At 41.3% G+C, this 8574-nt stretch overlaps 1 pseudogene; it reads left to right on the forward strand.

Annotated features, from left to right (window-relative positions):
* The first annotated feature begins 1664 nt into the window (after positions 1-1664).
* On the forward strand, positions 1665-7170 carry LOC116685416 (armadillo repeat-containing protein 1-like; annotated as a pseudogene).
* The last annotated feature ends 1404 nt before the right edge of the window (positions 7171-8574 follow it).

The following is an 8574-nucleotide window of genomic DNA, read 5'->3' on the forward strand; positions in this document are numbered from 1 at the left end:
AAGCAACAAACATCACCGCTGGAGAAACGGGAGTTTGGGAATCCTCCGGAGTTCAGACGTCGCCATGACGGTTGTTCGCCGACACCAAAGGGTACGTTACGTTTCCTGTAACGTTAGCTAACACCTGCACGTGTTCAGCGTCGCAGTCAGTATTTACTCTACGCTATAAAGTACATGAACTTTAGCTCCATGATTACACACCAACATGTCTGCTGTGGACCGGTTGTGTTCCAGAGCATTCAGACCGTCTGGTGGGCGAGGTCCGACCGGTGAGATCTCTGGTTCTGGTTCTGGTTCTGGTTCTGGTTCTGACCTGCTGGGCTGTGTATAATCTGTATGAGAGTCACGGAGAGGCTTACGACAATGACTGGGACACATCTGGGACAGCAGAGCCGGGGGGGGGGGACACTGTCCCAGGGGGCAGAGGAAGAAGACCGGGAAGTACGGGAGGGTTTGATGCGCTACTTGAAAAGCTAAATAAAAACTTTTGTTATATATATATATATATATATATATATATATATATATATATATATATATATATATATATATATATATATATATATATATTGTCTTGTTTTTTTAAAGTAACAGTGTGCAATATTGGAAACGACATGAAGCCGCTAGTAGCCCGAACAGTTGAACAGTGAGAATAGTGCAGAGAGTGGATAATCTGGTGTCTGGTTAGATTTTTTTTAAATGTCCCGTTTGTTCTGGACACACACTCCGCACTCTTGTTTGCTAACAACGCGGTGATCGACCAATTAGCAGTCTGCAGGTAACCACGTCACCTGTTGGTATCGCCTCGGCTCGCTGGGAACCTCGACTGAGGTAGTACTACATAAAGTACCTGGTAGCAGGTCCTTTATCTAGTACTACATAAAGTACCTGGTAGCAGGTCCTTTATCTAGTACTACATAAAGTACCTGGTAGCAGGTCCTTTATCTAGTACTACATAAAGTACCTGGTAGCAGGTCCCAGGGACTTTTTTTCGTAATGGAAAACCAAAAAAGGCGCGTAGAGCCGAGGAGAGTAGATACCACGCAGTGGAAGACCGCCACAAGTGTCCTCGTCTAGAAGAAGTCTCCCAGCTAGAAGATTCATAATAATAATATTAATATTAATACAAAATCCTGCGTGTAATACATCATAGTAAATGGTGTGACATTTTTTTATAAATCTTTTTGAAATTCATCTTTAAAACAATATATAATATAATAATAATAATAATAATAATAATGTATACTTTATTAATCCTGCAAGGGGAATTACAATTTAACAAATTCTGAAAATTTTAATTTTTTGAAAACTGATTATTCCGGCTGTATTCTGACCTTATTAATTAGTATTAAAACTCCCATATTTGTCATGTTTTTTTTAATATTGAACCAACATGCATCCATACGTCACTCTGAGCCTTTAAACTGATCCTGCGTCAGTTTGGCAGCGGCTGCAGGGCGTGGGCCCTTTACTCTCCCAACAACGCCGCTGATTGGTCAGCAGGGTGTGGCGGCGGCTCGCCATCCAATCACAGGCCTTCGCGTTGAGACGGGCCCGCCCTCGTTGCCTTCAGCAGGAAGAACGGTGGCGACGCGGCGTATTTACAGTCCGACTGTACCGAGCATCGGAAACGAGGTTATTTTAACTAAAAGTGGAAGATATCAGCCCGTCTTCAGAGTGTCACGTGAGACTGACAAAGGGGGAGCTAACCGGACAGCTAACCGCTAACGTTAGCCGTTAGCCGTTAGCTCGGTGCCGGCAGTGCCCGTCTGAGGTAAGCGCTGTTAGCATTAGCATTAGCATTAGCATTAGCATTAGCATGCCTCCAGAGCTAGCGGCTCACGCAGCTGTTTTCATCCGAGAATCACCGTCCGACAGGCGCCCGGCGGGTGACAACACCGCCTCCGGTCGTTTTATGACGCACCAAAGTTCATGTTAAATTCTGATGATTTTACGTGTTTCTGGTCACCTGAACATGTCCACGCGCCCTATTACATCTCTGAATACCTTTATAATAGGTGACAGTGTTCTGGTGGGTTCGGCATGTTTCCCCCAAATTAAATACTAATACTAATAATTAATGTCCTATTTGTTGACAGTGCCAGCTTTGTGTTTGAGTTTAATGATAGGGAGAAAAACGGTTTGTCCACGTCATCCCCCAATTAATATTTAATAGATAGATAGATAGATAGATAGATAGATAGATATAGAGATAGATAGATGTTTATTGATCCCATAAAAAATGGGAAATTCCGGTGTTAAAGCAGCAGAATCAGTCCCAAAGCACAGAATATAAATAAATGAAATACTAGGAAAAATATACATACATACAATATACATGAAATAATAATATAATAAAATAAAAGAACCAATATTTGAATATGTACAGGATGGGAAAACAAAAATGTGCAACTGCTTAAATAATATATGCTAAAATGTAAAAAAAACAACAATTGTGCAGGTTGCACTTAGCTCAGTACTGTGGTGTCCAAAAGTCTGATTATTAACCTATAATTATATAATAATAATAAAATATAATAACTGTAGACACTGCCAGCTTTGTGTTTGAGTTAATGACCACGTGATGCTGCAGATGTATTTATGTAGAAAAGTATGTAAGTTGCATGCCCAGGCTGTTTATTATGGGATGTATAAATCCTCTCAGCCATCACTTTACACTAAAGTGACTGATTTATGGTTTGGAGATTTTGGTTTCATGTTAAAAATCAGAGTTTTTAGTTAATCAGATTACAAGTTAGTTTATTAGTTACGTTCTGCAGACAACAAACACAGTGCTAACGATATAACTTGTCATAATTATCAGATATTAACGTGTTCTCTGCTTGTTTGGGTCTAAAACTAATGAAACAATTTCAACAATGAAATCAACATAAAAAGCAGCATTAAAAAAGAACATTTACATTTACAAGTGCAGTTTTCTTTCAACTTACACAGAGTATTTAGCTATGTGTTGCATATATATATATATATATATATATATATATATATATATATATATATATATATTAGGGCTGTCCCCTCTGAGTCCATTAGACTAATCTGGGGTTTTGGTCTTATTCCACCAAGATTTATTTAGTTGATAAGTCATTTTTCATGCTAATTCATGCTTAATTCCTCATTTCCAAGAAACTTATGACACATTTAACTCTGTTGAACACCAGAGTTAAAGTGGAGCTTTTACAGGATTAGATAGAAACTCAGTTTCCCAGATGGTTCATTAACTACATCTATATTGTGCCTTTCTAGTCTCAAAGCTCTGCCGATTAAATCAACGCATCAATTAGTCGACAAAATCCTGTAAGCGTCAATAAGACTTTCTTTAGTGGAGGCCAGCCCTAATAAACATATATAAATATATATATATTGTATGTATGTACACAGCCACGGCCCTTTAAGACCCACGGTCTGGGTCTTAAAGGGCCGGATTACATTCTTTCACGTCTTAATGCAACCCCCTGACCTGTATAGAGGATGAAGTCCACATTAGAACCAGGTCTAACCATGAACACACCCCCGCAGCAGCATGAGTCCCCAAATCAACCAAACTTTATTCATAAAGCACGTTTCAGACGGTTGAGATGCAGCACCAGCTGCTTCAGTTTATCTCTATTTGACTTTACATCACGTGTAATTTAGCTGACGCTTTCATCCGAACCACTTCCAGTTGCTCTGGGTGTCAGAGGTCGCACGCCCTCGGGCCTCTAGGGGCATCTAGGGGCTCGGAGGTGGTAGCTGTATCGCAGTGGGACTCGAACCCTGGTCTCCCACACCAAAGGCCTCTACTGTACATTATTAACCCTTGTGTTGTCTTCCTGTCATCCATGAAAGACATTTTTTTTTCAACATTATTATTGTTTTCCCCACATTTTTGTCTCTTTTTCAATGTTGTGGGTGCTTTTAGAAAATGTTTTTGGTGTTTTTTCCAACACTATTTGATATTTTTAATGTTGACATTTTCAGCGATTATTTCGATGGCCCTTTTTTTGTGACAATTTTTTTTTTTTACTGAAAACGGGACAATTTGACCCAAAGACCACAGGAGGGTTAAAGGTGCAGTACACTTATTAAAACTAACTTCATGTCATATTTGCTGAAACTGACCCAATGTTCCAGGAGAACTACATGAAGCCTCCAGGGGAGGGGAGCCCCCAGACCCACATCATCCAGGTGTTGGGTCCAGGGGCTCCCCATTGCTGGGCTCACTCCGAGGGGCGGGACAAACGTCTGCTTTTTAAATTCCCTCTGCACGCCATAGGACAGCGCTCCAACCAATCAGAGCAGCGCTGGTAGATTCCACTTTTTACCTCCTGTTGTCCTCCTTTAAAAAATGTCTATTTCTGAAATCTGAGTTTCTTTTTAACCAAATTACCATAAACATGGATTCCTTCCAACGCTCTTTCATTCCTCTGATCTTAACTATTAGTCAAAATAATTCATAATTTCTGCTTTTTTAACTCTAATATCAGGTATAATTCTCTATAAATGAGGGTTATTGACCATGGATCCCAGAGAGTATAAAACTAGTAAAGTGGTGGTCATGGAAACTAAAGAAAAGTCTGAAAAAGACTCCCTGAATTCATTCACTCAGCATCACGTTTTGGGCATCAATAAGAAAGTTGAAATATATCCATCCCTCCATCCCTCCATCCATCCCTCCATCATGTGGTCTTTGTCCCCCGTCCCCAGTGAGTCGTTGCATGGGGGTGTGACGGCGTGTCGGCCATGATGAGCGCGGAGCCGGACGCCCTGGCTGTGGTCAACCAGCTCCGGGACCTGGCCTCCGACCCCATGAACCGCCGGGCCATCGTCCAGGACCAGGGCTGCCTGCCGGGCCTCATCCTGTTCCTGGACCACCCGAACCCCCAGGTGGTCTACTCCGCCCTGCTGGTGAGTGGCTGCTGCACCCTCAACACCTGCGTGTGTGTTAGCCTAGCACGTCTGGTCCCAGGGCCCAGGTATAAAGACTGGGGGGGGGGGGGCTTTTGCAGTTGCTGCCCTGAGACTCTGGAACACTCCACCCCCAAGATGTGGTAGTGCTTACAGGCGGTCACCAGCTGTCCATTGTTGCACGTATGAATGGAGTTTCTGAAATAAACCCCAAAAAAGCTGTTATTATCTGGTAGATAGTGTAATATGAACCCTCGTGTTGTTTTCCCTCAAATAGAAAATCAACACTATTGTTGACGCTTTTTTTTAACCCTCCTGTGTCTTCAGGTCTAATCTGACCCCCTTTACAAAAAGTTACTACATCAGAAATTTGGGTTTATTTCAAACTAATTGTCCCATAAAGTAACGAGGACGGTTCCCAACAACGTTCCTCACACGGTACATTAATCATCAGGTCTCTGCTCTCACTGGATTTGTTTTTTTTTTGTCAATTTCGTAGCATTTGGTGAACAAAATAATTGGAAAAAGTGTAAAAAAAAAAAGACAAAGATGTCAAAAGAGTGACAAATGTAAAAAAATGTGTTTTGGTTTTTTTTTTTTGGTCAAATTTATATCATTTGGAGAAGCAAAATTGGTAAAAGAACTTTCGAAGGAGTGTAAAAATAGAGAGAAAGAGAGAAAAATGTCAAATAAAGTAACAAAAACGTCAAAAAAGTCACAAAGGTAAAAAAGTTTTTACATTTTTGGGAAAAAGCCACAAAAATGTCAATAGGGTCGAAAAAGACGACCAAAACGTTGGTAAGGATGGTAACAAAATATAGGTCGGCGGTCGACAACACGACGGTTAATTCAGGTTTCAGACAGAAACAACGTAGAATTATAAGTATATTATATGTTATTATATAGCATTATAATTATATTATATGTTATTATATAGCACTATACCGCCCTGGTGTCCCGCGGTCTAACCGGGCCCGGTTCTGTCCCCAGGCGGTCCGGTACCTGGCAGAATGCCGAGCCAACCGGGAGAAGCTGCAGGGGGAGCTGGGGATGATGCTGAGTCTGCAGAACGTCATCCACAAGTCAGTCTCTTCTTCTATTAACATAGGGGGGGTATACTTATGCCCCTGTATTTTAACATAGGGGGGTGTATACTTATGCCCCTGTATTTTAACATAGGGGGGTGTATACTTATGCCCCTGTATTTTAACATAGGGGGGTGTATACTTATGCCCCTGTATTTAACATAGGGGGTGTACTAATATGCCCCTGTATTTTAAACATAGGGGGGTGTTACTTATGCCCCTGTATTTTAACATAGGGGGTGTATACTTATGCCCCTGTATTTTAACATAGGGGGGTGTATACTTATGCCCCCTGTATTTTAACATAGGGGGTGTATACTTATGCCCCTGTATTTTACATAGGGGGTGTATACTTATGCCCCTGTATTTTAACATAGGGGGGTGTATACTTATGCCCCTGTATTTTAACATAGGGGGTGTATACTTATGCCCCTGTATTTTAACATAGGGGGGTGTATACTTATGCCCCCTGTATTTTAACATATGGGGTGTATACATATGCCCCTGTATTTTAACATAGGGGTGTATACTTATGCCCCCTGTATTTAACATAGGGGGGTTATACTTATGTCCCCTGTATTTTAACATAGGGGGGTGTTACTTATGCCCCTGTATTTTAACATAGGGGGGTGTATACTTATGCCCCTGTATTTTAACATAGGGGTGTATACTTATTCCCCTGTATTTTAACATAGAGGGTGTATACTTATGCCCTGTATTTTAACATAGGGGGTGTATACTTATGCCCTGTATTTTACCATAGGGGGTGTATACTTATCCCCCTGTATTTTACATAGGGGGGTGTAACTTATGTGCTCCCTGTATTTTAACATAGGGGGGGTGTTTACTTATGCCCCTGTATTTTAACATAGGGGGGTGTTTACTTATGCCCCTGTATTTTAACAAACTTATTCAAGCCTCTGTGTTGGAGGGTAAGTGAGGGTAAACGTAGACTGGCGTATAGACTTATACTGCGTTGCTCTGTGGTCCAGGTCCACGACTCCCGGGGAGACCAAGCTGCTGGCGTCGGAGATCTACGAGCCTGCTGCAGGCGGTCGCAGCGACGGCGCCGAGCCGGCCGAGACCTCCGTCGGCAGCCGGAGGAAAGCCCAGTTCTTCTTGGGGTCCAGCCAAGAGGGGCCAAGACCGTGGTCTGCACATCCAGCCTGACGACCCGGTGAGGAATGATCTCTCTTTCATCAAGTTACGGCTGAGAGGAGACTTCAGATACAGTATTAGGGACCACTAAGGTCTATATAAAGAGACTTCAGATACAGTATTAGGGACCACTAAGGTCTATATAAAGAGACTTCAGATACAGTATTAGGGACCACTAAGGTCTATATAAAGAGACTTCAGATACAGTATTAGGGACCACTAAGGTCTATATAAAGAGACTTCAGATACAGTATTAGGGACCACTAAGGTCTATATAAAAGAGACTTCAGATCCAGTATTAGGGGACCACTAAGGTCTATATAAAGAGACTTCAGATACAGTATTAGGGACCACTAAGGTCTATATAAAGAGACTTCAGATACAGTATTAGGGACCACTAAGGTCTATATAAGAGACTTCAGATACAGTATTAGGGACCACTAAGGACTATATAAAGAGACTTCAGATACAGTATTAGGGGACCACTAAGGTCTATATAAAAGAGACTTCAGATACAGTATTAGGGACCACTAAGGTCTATATAAAGAGACTTCAGATCCAGTATTAGGGGACCACTAAGGTCTATATAAAGAGACTTCAGATCCAGTATTAGGGGACCACTAAGGTCTATATAAAGAGACTTCAGATACAGTATTAGGGGACCACTAAGGTCTATATAAAGAGACTTCAGATACAGTATTAGGGGACCACTAAGGTCTATATAAAGAGACTTCAGATACAGTATTAGGGGACCACTAAGGTCTATAAAAGAGACTTCAGATACAGTATTAGGGACCACTAAGGTCTATATAAGAGACTTCAGATACAGTATTAGGGACCACTAAGGACTATATAAAAGAGACTTCAGATACAGTATTAGGGGACCACTAAGGTCTATATAAAAGAGACTTCAGATCCAGTATTAGGGACCACTAAGGTCTATATAAAGAGACTTCAGATACAGTATTAGGGACCACTAAGGTCTATATAAAACTCAAGAGACTTTACGTATTAGGGACCACTAAGGCTATATAAAGAGACTTCAGATACATTTAGGGACCACTAAGGTACTATATAAAGAGACTTCAGATACAGTATTAGGGACCACTAAGGTCTATAAAGAGACTTCAGATCCAGTATTAGGGGACCACTAAGGTCTATATAAAGAGACTTCAGATACAGTATTAGGGGCCCACTAAGGTCTATATAAAGAGACTCAGATACCGTATTAGGGACCACTAAGGTCTATATAAAGAGACTTCAGATACCTTATAGGGACTACTAAGGTTATATAAAGACTTCAGATACAGTAGCAGGGCAGGGACCACTAGGTCTATATAAAAGAGACTTCAGATACAGTATTAGGGACCCACTAAGGTCTATATAAAGAGACTTCTGATACAGTATTAGGGGACCACTAAGG

The sequence above is a fragment of the Etheostoma spectabile genome, unplaced genomic scaffold (assembly GCF_008692095.1).
Source record: "Etheostoma spectabile isolate EspeVRDwgs_2016 unplaced genomic scaffold, UIUC_Espe_1.0 scaffold00569808, whole genome shotgun sequence".
Taxonomy (NCBI): Eukaryota; Metazoa; Chordata; class Actinopteri; order Perciformes; family Percidae; genus Etheostoma; species Etheostoma spectabile.